Genomic DNA, 19,286 nt, shown 5'->3' with positions numbered 1-19,286 from the left:
ATTAAAACAAGTAACTTACAAATAACTTTTGATAGCATAGAGCATTTATAAATGCAGGGTTTTTGCTGTAATCTCTTTGAAGATGTTTCACTTATAAAGTTATCCTACAGATTATGCAATAATTATAGTAATAAAAAATTGGAAATATTTGAACAGTATGCATGTTTGTCTGTTGTCTTTGTAAGCTGAGGGATGGTACCTGTTAAAGAAAAAATTATTCATGACACTTGTTAAAACAGCAAGATAGACTTTATTCAGGGGTACTGTGGTGATATAGGGATAGGGACTACTACAAAGGGGTTTTGTAGTAGGGCAGGGAGATTGGGCTCAACTCCAAATACGGTAAAGAAAAGTGAGAATTTATAGCCAAGGAACAGTTGGGAGGGGGTCAGTGGGTAGAAAATTACTAAGAGGAAACATCGGTAGGGGGGATTCTGGCTAAACCAGTTTAACCAAAGTGGTCAGACATCACGTGGAGGATGATAGAGGATGAGAAACCCAGTAGTTATGGAAGGTGGTCAGATACCAAGATCGGAGGATTGTGCTTAAACTGAGTAGGATTCTTGCTCTTGACAACATGCCCAAGGACAGGGCCTAGTTGAAAAAGAGCTCAGCAGAGCCTATCTAGAGTTTGGTCAAGAAGAGAATCTTTGTTATACCTCAGGGTCTGTATTTGGCAGGCAACAACTGAGAGCAGCTTGTCTGGACAGATTAACCATCCTCAAACTGCAGTGCAGTATCATTCTCATCAGTTTGCTCAACTAGCACTTTTGACAATGAGGACAAAAATTTAAAACAGCATTGTACCTCTCTTAGCTTCAGTGCTGTTTTGAGTTTCAGTTTTTTCTTCATTGTTGAGTTATCAATGATACTAGACAAACCTATATTCTAAATTTTAACCACATTCAGGCATAATCTAATTAGCTGTTTTTATATGTATAATACTCAGTTAATTTAAGCAGTATATAATTTTAATCTGTTATGCTCCTTTCATAGACTATTGACCAGTCTGTTAGGCCCTTTTCAGCAAAGGTCTGCCAGTTTTGCCAAATAGTTGTATTACCTTTGTTTAAAAAAAAACAACATGTCTAATTATTTACCCTACAGTAAGTTTCATTTGTGGAAAGATTTTGTATGTACCCCCAAAGTAGGCCATCATAAACTCTTTTGCTAAAGCCAACTTGTGAATTATTACCCTTCTGAATTTAATAATCTCCCAAATTCTCCAAATTGAATGGTGATATAAGGAATTTTAATTTTCTTTCAGTAATTAATATCTTTTACTTCACTTTACAGAAATAAGACATACTCAATATGTAAAATTTAGAAAAATATTTTCCTTGGCAATTTCCTAAAGTATCAGTAATTCCACTGCTCAAAAATAACCACAGTAACAACTTTAAATAATTTTTTAGCAATATTGGTACTTTAATTCATTGTTAATATATTGTTAGTGGTTTCCCATAATTGTAGTTACTTAAAAATATATAATCTGCTAAATGAATGTTCCATAGTTTTCCTACTATTGTTCATTTAGACAGTGACCTGCTTTGAACTTTTTTATACATGAATCTTAAACATCTCTATACACAGATTTCTAGAAGTAGAATTATTGGGTCAAGGAGTATGAACTTCTTTAGATTCTTGAAAAATACTGTTAAATTGTTTTCCAGAAAGTTTATACCAATTAAAAACCAGCATGAGGGATTTCTATTGTTGTTTAAAGAGAAAGAAATCATATTCTAAGAAAATTTATTCCTATGTGATAAAGTTTTGTGGATTTTACTTAGTTAATACTATGTCATTGTATTTCTAATTATTCTAGGTTTTTTATCATAGGGAATTTTTTTCCTTTTGAAAAAATAATGAGATAGGTTTATACTTATAGCTTCAGGAGAAAAATATGTAAATAGATCAAGAAATTAGTTGTTGCTCATGTGATTCTATTTTTTATTCTTTCTGGAAAATATTTGTCATAGACCTGTCACCTATATTATCTTCAACTATAATTTTCTTCTCCTCCCATAGTTTTAAAACTATAATCTGTGTTTTTATCTAAACAGATGACCCACATGTATAGTTTTATGATTTATTACATTATTTTTACTGCAAGTCTTAGGGTTATTTCAGTTTTTGCATCACCTTAGTTTATCCTTTTATATTTCTGAATTTTAGTGTGATATTTGCACAGTATAAGTGACAGCCCCTTCCAAAGTATATTGCTATTAATAATATCTACGACAAGAGTACTTCTCATACTAACAAGAGCAGCTGCCAGAAATACTTGCCTATTTCTTAGAGCACTACTACTTAGTTTTACATTTCTGACATAGCTTTGCCCTTTGCCCCAATCCAGGTTTACCTTTTTTTTTTTTTTTTTGATCTAGTCCAGCCGTGATTAATTCTTATTGAAAATAGTTGTAGCAAGTCTGCTCTTTTAAAATGTCTTGATGCCTGAAAGGCATGTCATGAAACTCAATATCCGTTTCATGGAACTCTTAGCCAATTAGAAGTAGATGGATGTTTCCCCAACATACAGAAATTTGAAACCTTTAAAAAGCCAGCATCCTCCATCTCTCCCCCAGACTGGTCTGTTCCAAGTGTCCACCAGTTACATTTGTGCCTCTTTCTTTCTAGGTCCTTCCCATGACCTCACAGTCTAGCTTCCTTCTCTGGTTGTCCTGGCACTGATTGCATCCACCGTTGTCCTCATCCATTAGTAGAACATATTGTAATTGTTGCCATTACCTTTGGCCCTTAGGCAAATATCTACTGCCCGGTGATGTTATTCCATATAGTTATCTTGTCTCCTCAATTAGGCTATAAACTCTTAGAGTTCAGAAATTATCTTTAATGTCTTTTTTATGCTCCTAGTGATATGCAGAAGAAAGTTAGTATAAATATTCTTATGACTAATTCATTGAAGTATGTGTTAAACTTGGAAGATTCTGAAGGAGTTTTTGTACTGTTAAGAATATGGCATGTTTTTTGTTTACTAAATATTTTTAAATGACTGTGCAGCTGTGATTTTGAATATTTCATTTTCTAAATTTAAATAAACTCAGATACAGTTTGACACTTAATTTTAAAAGTAATTACTACTTACCAATTTTGAAAACGAAGGAGAAACAAACATAGGGTAAAGTCATTTTGATGATACTTTTGAGATTCTACAGTAGCCAAAAAATGTCAGAAAAGCTGAAATAAAGGAAAAAAAAATTACAATACTTTGGAGAGAAGAAAGAACAGGGTGGTGATATGAGCAAGTTTGGAGGGAGATTTTAATAGGGTACCTGATTTTTTTTTTTTTTTGAGTAAACTAAAATGTGACTTCCTTCAGTTATTTTCCTTACACACGTATTCCATTGGAACTGGGGAACAATTGGCATTTTCAACTGATCTGATATGGTTTATTGTCACTACTTATTTTATCAGTAAAGGGATTAGTTACCACATATCAGACCATTCTATTTTAAATCCTATCAGTCCTTTTCTTCTTAAGAATGTTTCATGTGTCATGCATAAACTTGAGTAAACAAAGTATAAATTACAAATTTTCTTGCGGTCTTATTCTCTGTACTGTGCAGGATACTAGCTATAAATAAAAAGGTGATGATTTTTCATCCCCTGTACCTGTGGATATACAAAAGTGAAAAATCACGATCCTTTATGCATCGTAGATAGTCTAGTGGTAAAAACCATAAACAAACCTTTATAGTACGAAGGTATAATTTTGCTTAAATGCGCTCATGTATAAAGTACTGTGGGAGCATGAGAGGGTCACCCAAGTCTCAAAGCAAATGACTCAGGAAAGGCTTCACAGTAACTTTGAATTAAAACATGAAGGATATTTGCTAAGCAGAGGATCAGAGAAGTGATGGACAGAAGGAACTTGTATTATTGCTTGCGCTCACATCTCGGCTTTTCATGTTATTTATACTGCTGCAAATTACTTGCTTATATCTTGACATGACATTTATCAGTAATAATATCAGCCAAAAAATATGTATTGAGCACTTAGAACAGAGTTGGAAAATTTTCTAGAACCTATGGCTGTTAACAGTGAACTAGATAGAGTCCATGCCCTCATGGAGCTTAGGTTATACTTTATGGAAACAGAAAAGTAGTTACTAATGTTAGTGTTTTGATGACAACAAAATAGGGTCATAGTATAGAGTCTAACTTGGGATGCAGAGGAAGCACTATACTTTCCACATATGAATTCATATAATCCTTAAGATAACCTTGTGAAGTAGGTGTTGTATTATATTATCCCTATTTTACAGATGAGAGGCATAGCAAGGTTAAATAACTTGCCCTAGAGCTAGTGATGGAGCTGAGATTCTGCCTCAGGTGTCTAGACCTAGCATCACAAACACTGTGGTAAACTGACCTTGGTAAGGTTTGTTGAGTGAACAGATCCTTAATTTCCAGATGTTGGAAGGGTTAACTTTTGCTGTGTAATCCTGGGTTTTTAAATACTTTTAAATTCTTACTTTGTTCTCACAATTCGTGATGGCTTCAGTGTCTAATTACTGATAACATTGCTTTCTGGATGTTTTTGTGTTTGTCATCAAGTGATGTGTTAGTATTAGGTTGTGCCTCAGTTGTCAGATATGAATGTAAAACAAATTATAATGATGTGTAAGTCTACAACTACATTGTAGAAATAACTGCCATGAATTGTTATCCCTGTTGTTGATAGATAACAATCTGTTCAAATAGTTTAGTAACTTTAACATCACAGGGCAAGGCTATTAAGATGCAGTATGGGAGACAGATGAAAAATATGCTAAAAAATAAACTTGTTGTTAAGTCCTGGCAAGGTAAACAAATATGAAATAAACCCACTGTCCCTTGTCTGCAGACAGATGTCCAGCAAGCCTGAGAGCTAAGAATGTTTTTAAAGTTAGCCAAACCTAACTCTAAGTAACTTAAAATAGTCAGTTTTATTATTTATCTGAATAGTCATGAACTTTGCTGCAAAAATATTAATGTATAATACTGGAAGTGTTCAGTAATATGTATGTACCATATTATTTTTCTAAATTCCCAAAAAGTTCTGAAGTCAGCAACACAGCTTTCTCTAAAATTGTGGAACTAACTCCACAGACCTTTGAGTTTACAGCTATCACCCACATACAAAAAATGGAATACACTTTGAAATGTCAAAGTAGTCAAAGCCTTAAGTCTCTGAGTACGTGCATATTTAAATGCTTTAAAACATACATTATATAAATGAATACCTAAATTTTACTAACCTAGTTATAGGCAGCTCCATATAATATGGTAGTTCAGAGCTTATATATTATTTTTCTTCAGTGAGTAAATGCAACTCTTGTTAGCAGACATATATGTTAAATGAGGAATGAGAACCTCTACCACTTTTTTACTTCATGGAAAATTAATACCACTAAATTAATTTTTATTTTGCTAATACGTATTAGGCATACTCCCTGTATGTGTTGCTAGTATAATGAAGATGAGTAAGGCAGAGACCTTCCTTCCCTTAGGGAGGCTATAGATGCTTCTCTGTCTCTGAGAGACTTATCTCATTGTTCCCATTTTATAGTCACATATCAAAATCAGAGGAACATGGGTTAATTAATTTATTCAACAAATAAACATTAATTGCCAGGCACAGTTCTGGGCAGTTCAGATACATTAGTGAACAAAGCAGAAAAGGTCCAACCTTTTATATAATTTAACATTGTAGTGACCCTGAGAATTCTGCCTAGGAGTGGACAGCATGTTTGGTCTGTTCCGATATACAGTGTGTCACCAGACTCCTTTATTCAGTGGTACATTTTTCTAAATCAACTGGTGGTAATTTGTCTTTTAGTTTCTCCATATGTATATATGGGTACCTACATACATGTGCATGCATATATATGACACACTCTCTGACTTGGTAGGATTATGTTGGTGACTTTATTGATATGTATAATCTACTGGTTTTCAAATGCTGTTAGATAGTATCTAGTGTGGAATAGTATTTTGAAGTTCTGAAAGATTAAATATGATTCTTCTATTTTATTTCATTTTTTTCATATTCTTGGAAACTTTAATATCCTACCGGGCTTACCTAGTGATCTCTTTCTGGATTGTTCCTGGGTCAGATTAGAGTTCTTGGCCCTCTCTCTGACTTGTGGGAAGTTGCATAAATTAATGTGTGTTTCACAAATAAACCAGCTAAATAATGGTAGATATAATTTATAGTAGATAGGTTTATGGTAGGTATAAATAATACAGATATAATTTAAAGATTTTATTTATTTATTTGACAAAGAGAGAACACAAGCAGGGGGAGCGGCAGGCAGAGGGAGAAGCAGGCTTCCCGCTGAGCAGGGATCCCAGTGCGGGGCTCGATCCCAGGACCCTGGGATCATGACCTGAGCTGAAGGCAGACGCTTAACGACTAAGCCACCCAGGCGCCCCTAATCATATTTTTTTAATATGATAGAAATTTCACCATAGAAGTAATAGCAGAAAGGACTACCACTTGTGGTAAAGTCAACAACATTCTAAATGTTAGGAGTTATAATTCAGTATTTCCAAGTATCTATTGATGCAGCCCATCTCTTTATTTGCATATATAGTGTTTTATTCCTAAATTGTGAGAAAATAAAAAAGTAAATCTGAGATTAATAAGGTTTTCTCTTGTGACTTTGGTCTCTATATTTATCAACTTTATTGACATTTATTTAGGTGTCAAGGAAAAGCAAGTAGGAGCAAGTATTTCTCAAACGTTAATACATTAATACTGACTCTAAAATCACATGGCTATTTGTTTATCGTTATTTTATGATATTTTCACACAATAATAGGGAAATCTGTTTTGAGAGAAAAAATATAATGTTGGATGAAATTCTCTTACATTTTTTCTCCTTGCTAGTATTGAAAATGAAAATTGAAACTTGTCGGTTATTCCTATATTTAATTACATTTTTATGTGTGCGTGATTTCATATAGTTCACTTGGGAACAATTTAAGCTTAAACAGCTTTTCAATAATCCACAGAAATCTCTGCATTATCACTTTGGATTTTAAAATGTCATTGTTGCTACTAGTTTGAACATGTAGGGGCAGTATAGTACTGTTTTTGTAAATCTTGTCTGAATTTGTGGGATTTTTGAATCAGTAAGTGGTGTTAAAAGTTCATTCTTCTTTGCAGAAATGTAGCTGTATGTCTTACATTTTAAAGGATGAATGGGACTATTTCTTTAAGTTGGAACTATTCTTTCAATTCAGGTTTTTATATATGTTATACAAAAGCTTTTATATTATGGAAGCTCATGGCCTTGATTTATATTTGAAGTCAAGGAATATGTTAAGCTTGTTAACAAGAAAAAATGTACTTTTATTGTTAGACAGTAAAAATGAGGACAGGTAAGTGGATTTGCAAAAAATAGGCGAAATACTAAAATCAGTACAATTTTGCTCCTTTTTTTAAAAAAAAAAATACGGAATGCTTCACGAATTTGTGTGTCATCCTTGTGCAGGAGCCATGCTGATTTTCTCGGTATTGTTCCAATTTTAGTATATGTGCTGCCGAAGCGAGCACTAAAATTAGTGCAATTTTGCTGTTACTCATTCTGTACCAACGTTTTCAAAAATGGATGTTTAACTATGAGAATTTTTTTAATAAAGTCTTAATTTTTCAATCTGACAAGTGAACAAAACTTAGATTACTAAACAATCTTATTTTAAGATTCTTCAAGTGGTTTTTTTTTTCCATTTAAATGGATTTATACTTAAAAACAACTGAGTAGTTTTCTTTTCTGTTTATTCATTCAATAACTTCTGTGAGTCCAGGACTGCTTTAGGCATTTGGAGTACAACAGTGAATGAAACAATCTTAACTCCTCACCCTTATGGAGTTTATAGCAGAATAGCGGAGTGCTTAACAGCATAGATGGTAGAGTCATTTAGACTTGGGATTACGTTCTTAGCTTCACCACTTACTAAGCCTCATCTGTAAAATGGAGATAGAAGTACCTACTTCATAGGATTATTGTAAGAATAAAATGAAATAACCTATAAAAAAAAGAAGTATGGTTCTGTAATAAGAACTTAAAATCTGTTATGAAGTTCACAAGACTTTTTTTAGAAATGTTGGTAAAAATTATAATTAATTCTCCTGACATGATTATTTCTTTTACTTATGGTTAGTGTTTTGAATATTTTTTCATTTTTAGTTTCTTCAAATTGTGAAAGAAAATGCATAGCACCAATTTTGAATAGTCATTTTTCTTAAATAGTTTCCTGAATGACTGTTAATCTCTAAATGGATAGCTACTGCACATAAAAAGTTAATGTGATTTGGTTCTACTTACATTATGTAGATTCATTCAGTGTGACTATCACATGTGTAAAAATTAACCCCATTATGTCTTACTAAATTAAGGTAACGTGCTATCTTAGTATTTTGTTTGGAGTCTCTCAGATGTTTAGAATAAATTTGTTGGCTTCAAATACCATTAAATTAAAACAATTTAAATTGCTATGTAAGAATTAAAAACAGAATTTATTGATTGACGCTAAAATGTCTAGCGAAGAGTTTCCATTATGATTTTAAGCTCTGACTCCATTTCTTTCCCTAGAGGCCCCAAAATAAGTTAATTAGGAAATGGAACATACTTGTTAACATCTTTGAAAACTAGCTTGTCAAAATGGCCCCTGGAATATCATTACTGTATAAGAATTGAGACTTAAAACATTTAAAGAATTGATTCACAAGTCTTAACAAAAGTGCTTAGAAATTTAGATCTTTCTTTGGTACCCTGTGCTGCTTTTAGTTCTCTTTATTTTTTAATTACTTGGAAACCCCATATTTAACACACACACACACACACACACACGTGTACACGCGCATGCCCACGCGCATACACACGCACTCCCCGGCCCCCCATACACACAAATGAAATTCTCACCCACCCCACCTCTGTATAGTAGCTTATCTGCAGTGTGCATGCTGCAACTGCTGCATTGAGGGGAAGTGGTGTTCTGCCGTTTTCATATTAGCTTTGTTATCATGCGGTATTTTCAGCTGCTCATACTCATTACCATACAGCTGGTATGTAGAGAAGGAAGCAAGCAGAAGTTGTACCGTCTACAAGAATAAGAAGCTCTCTTGCAGATGGGGTGCTGGCAGATGGGGCATGTGTTTGAACAGGTTTTACTAATAACAGAGTGCATTAAAAATCATTCTGAGAAAGTCCTAAGGTCAGTGCCATGAATTCAAAGCTCGAGAGGTTGTTCAGCTTTTTGTAGACCTTTTTAGAATATTAATTAACTCTAATACAAAAAAGTAATAAATGGCCAACCACAACCTCTTCCAAAACATTTTTTATAGTTTTTCCTTTTTCATTTTAGGATATTTTCTCTTTAATGTAATTTAAAAAGCATTGATATTGTTTGCTAGTGTCTGATATCATCCTACACTGTATTTTGTACTCTTCATTATATTTACTTAAAATTCCCAGACTGTGGTTATATACAAAAGTATATATACTTCGAGCAACGTAATAACATTCTTTAGCTTTAATATATAAATGTTAAAGTATTTCTTGGAAGTTGAAAACCAAAGAGGATTTAGAAATGCCTCTTTTTATATTGTTGACTACATTGAAGTTTAAGATGAATTGTGTTCTATTTCCATTCAAAGTTAGAAGTGAATGGTATGCCCCAAAATGAATCTTTTGTTAAAATTATTACTTACATGCTTTTCATATTCACAAAACCAAATGAAGTAGTAATGAAATAACTATCAGTAACTTAAAAAGAAAAAGGGTATTTCAGTGGGATCTTATTCCTTTTGACCTTTTTCATTAAGTGTAGTGTTTCTTGCTAGATCCTGTCTCGATGGGAGATCATGATAAAAAGCAGGGAAAGCAAAATAAAGGTAGCCAATTATATGTAAAATATGCAGTATTCAATTTAATTTTAATGGAAATGGCACTTAGCCTGTTATTTTGTCCATAGAGATTAAAATATATATTGCCAAAGGGTTTTTCTTTTTTTAGCAAGTATTATAGTGCTTTTGGTAACTCTCAAAAACTTTCATGCTTCAGATTTCTTGTCAGTAAAATGGAGATACAAAAATGCTATCTGTTGGGTTAATACCAATGAATAAATAAAATACTTTGAGACTTGTGTGAGATTTAACAACACTAAGTGTTGTTAAAAGTGTGTATATCCCTTTTAATAGTAAAAGTTTATATTCTGTTGGCATTTTTAAAGGTACAGGAAGTCCTAAGCCAGGTTGGCTTTTAATAACAAAGATAATTGCATTTTTGTTGCATATCAAACTGTATTTTCTTCCAGTTTAGTTTATGCTTTAATTGGTAACGGATAAATACCTAGAAAATTTTATTACTTTTCCCTGAAGGGGAAATATATGTATATAGATACATAAGATATTATAAATAATATTATATATAACATAGTACAAAATAATAAATTTATAAGATGTGTTGTTCACCTATATCACCTTTCCTTATACTGAAAATTGAGTTTTTCAAATTATGCTGAAAATTAATAATTTCTAGTTATTATTTCTCTAATTCTGTCATTATTGATTAAAGTGTGTGTTACATTGTTCATTATCTCATGTAAATATTATTTATTGATACCCTGATAAGTATAAGGACTATGTGAGGAGCTGAGGTAAAAGAATCAAAATAGAAGTGGTCACTGCTTTCATGGAGCTTAGGGTTTAATGGGGAAGATGGACAAATAATTAATGTGTCTACACTGTGACAAGGCACTGTGATTAACAGCTTTAGAAAGGAAATTCGAGATGGCCTGTACACAGATGATTCGCATGTTTTTATCTCCAATATAGACCTTTGTTCTGAGCTCCAGAGCTATTTGGAGCATGATAACTTCACCTGGATATCTCAAAGACACCTCAAACCAAATATGACCAGACATGGACTTTGTGATCCTCCCTACCCCAGGAAAGAAAAACAAGCAAACACTGACTCTTGTCTAGTATCCTCTCTCATGTCCCATCCAGTTGCATAAGAAACCTAGGTGTCATCCCTGATAACTCCTCCTCCTTTATTCTTCACGACTAATCAGTCTGTCACCAAATCCTATTAGTTTTATGTCCTACGTATCTCTTAAATGTTCACTTCTATCCATCTTTGTTGCACCTGGCTCGTCTAAGCCACTATTATCTCTCGCCTGGCCTGGTGGAATAACTTCCTCACATAGTCTCTCCGCATTCACTCTCACTTCCATTCTGGTTTTAATATTAGAATGATTTTTCAAGAGGCATATCTGACTATTTCCTTCCCCTGACCAACATCCAGCATAAGCTTTTCATTGCTCCTAGGGTGAAGACCAAAATCCTTTATGAGGTCTTGCATAATCTAGCCCTTGTCTACTCCTCTAGCTTCATTTTGCACTTACCATAGAACCTCTGCTGTTCTGTGCACTGCAGCCATGGGGTGCCCTTCCCCCCCCCACAACACACTTTAATCATTCCTTCAGAGAAGAGAAGTCTTCTCTGAACCCCCAGACTAGGTCAAAACCTTAACATTATGCATTTTCCTAACATTCTGCAGCATTTACCACAGTTTTACTTTTGCTTTGTTTTGTTTCATTGTCTTCCTCTCCTACCACACTGTAAAAGCTCCTACCACAGCCATGAAGCTGAGACCATCCTTAATTTATGTATAATAGGCACCCAAATAAATACTGTTGAATGAGTGTCTGCAGGAAATTAAAATAACCATTTAAATCTACATTTGTTGTAATTATGTATCCCAGGTAGAATACAAATAGTTGAAACAGCATAGGATAGAATCACAGAGGTGTGCACGTATCAACAATGATGTTTACACCTAGGAAGTGATCACCACACATGGATCAAATTGACATTTTTTAAAGATGGATTGGCCCTTACAAAAAGATCTATGTGATGAAATTAAGAAACAGGACCAAAGTGATAACCACATATTGAAGCATATATTGTATATATACTCCGAAAAGTGACCCCCCCACTACTACTTGTTAATAAGTCAAGTATTTTTAGGCTGTCTATTAAACTAAAAAATTCAAAATCAGGTGGAAGTCATAATTCCCTATTAAGTGTTTTGGGGTTGTAATAACCAATAAAGAGCATTAAAACAGTTCCTTTAGTATTGGGATACATAACTTTTGCCAGTTTTCTACGGTGTTCAGATCATTTGAGTAAGGGAGAAAGACCTAGTAGCCCTTTCAAAAGGACTTTCCAGGAGATACTTTGGTGTATTCTGTTCTCAGCTTTTTTTCATTATTTCATGTTTTAGAGATAGAAAGTATAGGGCATGAGGGAGTGAGGGTAGATAGAGTTCTTAGCGGGGGTGGGGGGCGGTTTAGAAAAGGAAGCAAAACCCATGTATTATTGTAAGCATCTTTCATCAGATAGGTTTTTTTTTTCACTCTGCCTACTGATGGCTGCCTACCGTCAATATAATGTCAAAGATAATGGGAGCAAGCCTTTACCAAGGAGGCATTGGCACTAGCGTATTAATTGTCAAGCTACTCTTGGTAAATTCCCAGGGGTAAAGTGTATCAAAGTGCACAATTAGCTATCTAGTTTGTCTCTTCTTTGTCTGTGTCTGCTGTGACTCTAACATAGATTTCATCTGCACATCACACATTTGCATACTGAAATCTCTGGGGAAACATCCTAGAGATTTCTTAACTACCAATACTTCTTGCTATGTAGGTAGAAAACCCTGTTTTCATTTTCTATAAACTGGAGACCAAGATTTGCCTGTGTTCAAATCCCAGGTACCCTACTTAATAGTTGTATGCCCTTGGGGAAGTTACTTAAACTCTCTGTGCCTGTTTCCTCATCTGTAAAATGGGACAATAATACTACCTACTTCATGGGGTCATTAGCTTCAATGAATTTATATAAGTACCTAGAAGAGTGCCTGTAAGTTCTCTTCTCTGTATACTTCATTTTCTTAAGAGAACTTTCTCTTTTTTTAAACAGTTGCTTATTCAAGATTGAATAGTTTATGATATTTTTGATGGTGGGCAATAAAGGAGCACTCAGATCAGATTAAGTGTAGCATTTGTTTTCCCTTTTTTCTTTAGGTTTAAAATACTGCCTTGTGTTTCTTGGAAATATCTCTTTCTCTTTCTAGCTCTATGCATTGTCATATAACTTGAGCAATTTCATTTACCAATTATATTGATTTGTCATTTTTTTATTGACTTGTCTGTCCTTCCCCCCCGAATTTGGGAGTTCTTCCAGGATAGAGATTACATCTTGCTCAGTTTTGCCTACTTTTTGCTTAGTGTCTGGCTTTTAAGAACCCTGGCTAAATATTTATTGAATGTAGCAGATGTAGATCTATCAAAATAAAATGTTTGAATCACTGTTTAGTTTTTTTCTCCCATCTTGTTTCATTGTTTAGAAAACAAGGAACCATTATATGAGGCAGGATTCATTTGGATGAGACTAATAATATTACAGTGGAATTTGGGGCTAGAGGCTCACCATAAATTTTTCTCACAGTAATTTTCTTTTTCTACACTACCTATATGGAAAAACAAGTATAGTACATTTCACAAAGTTAAAGTCTTTGAAATAAATGAATTGGTGGGGAGTAAATTACATCTTAGTCTAACAAAATCTGTTTTTTGCAATTGTTTAATAAAAGCTAGTTGAATAAAAATATCTTTAAAATACCATTTAATTTTAAGCTGCTATTTACATTGTGATCATGATGATTAACATGTCTTCATTTAACATCTCTTGAAAAATATGTTCATAATACGCTGTTTTGTCTCTTGATAGAATGACTTTAAAAGAAGGACTGAAAATGAAGAGGGGTTTGTGTGTATGTCTGTATGTATCTTTATCCCAAGGGCTAACAAAATATTGCAACTTTAAAAATATTCCATAGTTCAATATCTTTTTGCTAGCTTTGACTTTATGTGCTTTAGTAGATTTAAGCTATTCCTCATAGGATATTTTTTCATGCTGTAAAAGTTTGAACGTGCATTGACTCAATTAAAAAGAATTTAAGATTCAGTTTTTCAAGAGTGTTCTCAAATCACCATGTAACAGTTCTCAACGGACCAGCTGTATGCACAGGGCAGTTCTTAAATTGTAATGCACATTTGTTTAGTAGTCATTGGGCCATCATTACATACCATGAGTTCACACAGCTGGAAAGAAACTCATGGTATCCATCCTACAGAAAGAACTTTTTAGAATCATGTATCAAGTGTGGCAGACTTTTCAAGTTAATTTTTAAACATTTGGAGGCTTTGAGTATTTATAGATAAATACGTTCTTAAATATGAAAGAATTTTTTAATAAAGAAAATGAACTTATAAATAAAATATTTCTATTATAGTAGTTTTTCCAAGATGTCAGAGTGCTCCTGACCATTGATCTTACATTTCACTGCGAATAAAAAACTACTATAGATCATGTACATTTTCAGATGAATAGTTATTTTGAAAATATTTCCATAATCCAAAAATATTTCCAAAATTATGTCAAACCCTGCTCATGACCCATCTATTTCTAGCAGTCTTTATTTTGTACTCTGCTTTTGTGTACTGAATCTTTACAGTCTGTTGGAATTTCCTAAAAAGGTAGGGGATCATGTAGGCATTATGCTAGTCAGATAATTCTTGATTCTTTCAAAGCGAATGCAGTTTGTTAAATTATATATACAATAATTGCTTTAAAATGTAAATTGATGTTTCTAAAATGAATCTTTAGAATCCTCCTTTTTAAATGTAGTAGGGGCATGATTACTAGGTTTCTTCCTTCCTTACTTGACAGCTGTATCAAACACAGATACTTAAAGAGTAGGCAAGCTATTCTAACGTAAGTAAAGAATTGATTAAAGATCACCATGATGCACACTTTCTAGAGCAAGAACCTGGGGTGATTTATGTTTCTTATTGGCCTAACACCAATATGGAATTATTAAATGTTCTTGAATAAGTGAAATAAGTTCTAGTCCACAGACTTTGATTCATAACTAGAGTTTTAAAAGATTGGTTAAAGTTATCCCTACTCATTTTAAATTCCTCTGGAAATTTTATAAGATGACTGAGATGAGAAGAAATGCTATATTTTAAAAAGTATAATAAGTTTGAATCTGGACTTTATGTATCTGCTAGTCAAATTTTATAATTGGACATAATTATCAGAATTGGAAAGTGAACCAATAGAAGAATACTGAGTTGAGAATAACATGTATTTTAGATTAAGCAGATCTTGGATGACTACATGCTAATGAGAGTGTACCTAAGTAGGGTTGTACGTGAGGCTGTACTAAGCTTTAGTTGAAGGCTTTTTCCAATTTTGAGATTCTATGATTATGTTCTGGAATTTTTTATGATCACAAAGAAGTAAAAGGTATACCTTGGGTAAAATCCTTTTGTCTATAATAACGAAAGGTAACCATGTCTTTTATCCTTGTAGACATTTGCTAAAAGAAGGCTGGCACATCCATCTACAGAGATCTGAGCCCAACATCTCTGTCTTTCTCAAAAAGAGTAAATTATCAAATGTAAAGATAAAATCAGAACATAGAAAGTAGAAGAGCAAGGAAATAGAGATATGATACAGTAGTTACTCCTCCATTCTTATAGAATTGAGTTACTAGATATAAAGATTTAGGATAGTGCTTGGCACATGGTGCAGACTAAGTATTACCTTCTATTCCAATTCTCTTTCCTAAGTTTAGGAATCTTTTGGGATAGGTGTTGAGTTTGAGAGTAAGTATGAGGGAAATGGAAGAGTAATTGCTGCATGAAAGAGTTGAAGAGTTCAAATACAGTTATATATTCTTTTCTCTGTATCTCTGATTTCAGCAAGTGAGAATTACTTTGTGAGCAATCTTTAATTTTATATACATTTTTGAAAATATAAAAAATAGTATAGGCAAAAATATATACAGAAGTCGGTTGTGTTTCCTCTCATTCTAGAAGTCCTCTAATGACTTCACATTGCACTTAGAATTAAATCCAAACTCTTGAGCAGGACCTACAAGATATTACATGATCTGGCCCTTGGTTACCTGTCTGACATCATCATGTACCAGTCACATTATCCTAGTCAGACTGGCCTTATTCTTACTGATCCTAGACACTATCATTTTGACTTAAAATTGTTGTTTCCTGGGTGATGCCATTCAAAATTAGCTACACTTCTCTACTACCCTTAGTACCTACTTCTACCTGTTTTATTTCTGTCTTAAAACTAAGCATTATATGAAATTATCTTACTCATGTATTGTTTACTTATTATGTGTCTTCCCCCCTCCCAGAATATAAACTGTATGAGAGTAGAAAGCTCATCTGCATTGTTTGCCACCTTATACCTAGAGCCTAGAACAGTTGTTAGCACATAGTAGGTGCTCAAAAGGTTATGCAAGTAAATTTGTTTATTGACAGGTAAGAAAAAAGAGGGAAAAGCTCTTATTAAGCCACTTAGATGACCACTGTGAATATTTTTATGTATTTACATAGGCTTTTCTCTATGCATACACACACATACAAACACACACTTAAATATTTGTGTATATATTCTGCAAAGGACCATACTTTATATCATGTGTTTGATTCTTATGTACCTTCTACTTTAAAGTAGCCCTTCCCCTAGTTCTGGACATGATGAACAGTTTCTATGACTTTAAAATTTTCTACAATGAAGTATTTTCCTTAAAAGGAGGCTTTGAGTCTGGGGGCTTGAGGGGCAGGGAATGGGAAGAAAGGGCTGGATGTAGAACAAGACAAACTGTTTAATTTTCCAAGCAAGTCATGTGTTTTTTAATATCAGAGGTCCTTTTCCCACATATTGGTGAAAGTCAATGAATCTTATACCCTACTGCCCCAAATTACATTTTTTATTGTCTTTTCATCAAGTTTGGGAGAGATTATAAGGTTTGAATGAATATTTATTTAAGAAATCTCTTCTTTTTGCACTGTTCCCCCCCTTGAGTACAGGCTGCTTGTATGTATGATCTGGTATAAATGCCTATTGAAACAGAAGGACCCCTTATTAGTCAGTGTTTATAACTAAATAAAAAGTCAACAGTCTTTACACCCACACAGTAAAGTTCTCCTTGTACAGAAAGACACATATTATCCCTAAAATGGGAGAATGAGTCATGGCAGAAAGTACTTTTGAAGAAGCCATTACTAGTATGTTAAAGAATATTTTAACTGTAATATTAAATGTTTGGATAAGGAGATGTATTGCTAAATAGGTTACACCCTAATGAACCTTGTAAGACCAGTGACTACTAGAAGACTTACAGATGATGTTAATTCTTCAAGCTAATGACAGTGGTAGTCCCACATACATCTTTGGCCCACAGATGATGATTTCCTTTTTTCTCCTAAACGTCTACCAAACTTCTGTCTTTTAAGCTTAGAAACAAGACCACTTTATATGAAATCTTCTCAGACTATTTGAATGATTTCTTCATTTTCTGACCTCCTACACTACCCAGTTTGGCACTTGATAGATATTGTTCTCTATTAGTTTCTTGTCTTGCCAGCGGATTTTAAGTATCTTGGGGGGAGAAAGATTATTATTGTAATGTTTTTATTTGTCCTCAGTAGCATTTTGTAGATATTGGGATATAGGTGATTGTTTCTTAATTGACTTCTTTTAACCTAAATCTTTCAGTTTCTGTCACATTTTCCCCAGTTGCTACCATGTCTTTGCCTCAGATTTCCCACATGTAGCAGAAGCATAGTCATCTGGACCCAGATAATTATTCCATGAACTGAATAATCAAGATTTAGTTATAGTTTGCATGTGTAATTGCTATTTGCAAAATAAAATACTTTTTTTCCTTCTTTAGCAATGTCTGATTTTTTAGCTTAACTTGAGCCATCACATATGTAATAGAAGTAGAAATCAGTTAAAAGTAGTGAACTTGGGACCAGAGTCTAAGGTTCTAATATAGCTGTATAACCCTGAGCAAGACTCTTAATTCTCTACCTCACTTTTCTCTCCTGTTAATAACAGTTATTATTTTATAGGATATCTGTTATACCCTGGGCATCTACTAGGTCCTCACAATGACTCTGTGGGTTAGGATGGTAAAGTAGATGGTAATTACCATTACAAAAACCAGAACTCATAAAGGTCAAATAACCCCTACCAAGGTTGCACTCTAATAATGGCAGAGCTGGTGTTTAAATTCAGTTTTCTCGGGGCGCCTGGGTGGCTCAGTCGTTAAGCGTCTGCCTTCGGCTCAGGTCATGGTCCCAGGGTCCTGGGATCGAGCCCCGCATCGGGCTCCCTGCTTGGCGGGAAACCTGCTTCTCCCTCTCCCACTCCCCCTGCTTGTGTTCCCTATCTCACTGTGTCTCTGTCAAATAAGTAAATAAAATCTTTAAAAAAAAAAATAATAAAATAAATTCAGTTTTCTCCAATTCCAACTCTTACGTTCATTTCAAAAATGAAGGGGATTTGGATTAGATGACTTCCAAGTTCCCTTCTAGTTCTAAACGTATGGCTTCCTGCTATTAATGTTTTTGTTATTGTTACCGATTCAGTATATACGACTTTTTTACTTCTTAGCCTTTAGCCCTTTTTTCAAAACTTTTTGGTCATGACTAAATTTAGGTCATGACTAATGTAAGAAATTAATTCTGGGATTTTAAACAAACCTTAAAATGAAAGGATATTTTAGTACTAAAATATAAGATTGATATACCACACCTATAGAAAATTTTTCTCAAATCAGATAAATATATTTGAACATCACAACCAGCAGCAATAAATATGGAACTGGATAAAGAAAGTAGAAGAGTAAATAGGGTTCTAGGTCTTATATTGATGGAAAATTGATTTCATTCTTTCTTCATGTTAAATTCTTCCCTGGGTCATATTTGCTGCTTCATTTTTCTTGAAGTCTACCTTATATTTATATTTTCCTTACTTTATTGAAGGGTGACTATAAAAGATTTATAACAAATTTTGAGAGGAAATTTTTGCATATAAATTTGAGATGCTTACTGATAGTTTATTTTGGATCTGAAGCATGAGATGTAAAGATTAATTGATTTCTAAATAAATCAGGATGAACTCTGGAGTGACTTACTTTGTCAAATTATTGCAGGTATTGCTTGTCTGGATAGAGGTATTGTAAGGAATGTTTTGGTACATGTATTAAGTCTGATAGCTCTATAACAATATGAATTTCAGAAGAGCAAACAAGCAAAATTCCCATCTTCGTTGTTTTCTTCTGTGGCTGGGATAAATAAAACTCAACTTGCATTATTGTGTCAAACTC

General features: G+C 33.6%; 1 protein-coding gene and 1 non-coding gene across 6 annotated transcripts in view; one reads left to right on the top strand and one right to left on the bottom strand.

The window, feature by feature from the left end:
* FBXW7 (F-box and WD repeat domain containing 7) overlaps nt 1-19,286 on the top strand; it is a 217,896-nt gene that overhangs the window by 160,355 nt on the left and 38,255 nt on the right. The window lies entirely within an intron of this gene.
* Nucleotides 7,458-7,564, bottom strand: LOC116637654. Its single transcript, XR_004300516.1, has one exon. It is a non-coding gene; the product is annotated as a U6 spliceosomal RNA (small nuclear RNA).

Source organism: Phoca vitulina, unplaced genomic scaffold (assembly GCF_004348235.1).
Source record: "Phoca vitulina isolate PV1807 unplaced genomic scaffold, GSC_HSeal_1.0 scaffold14, whole genome shotgun sequence".
Taxonomy (NCBI): Eukaryota; Metazoa; Chordata; class Mammalia; order Carnivora; family Phocidae; genus Phoca; species Phoca vitulina.
The sequence above is the reverse complement of the archived record's forward strand: the minus strand, read 5'-3'. Positions and strand labels throughout refer to the sequence as shown.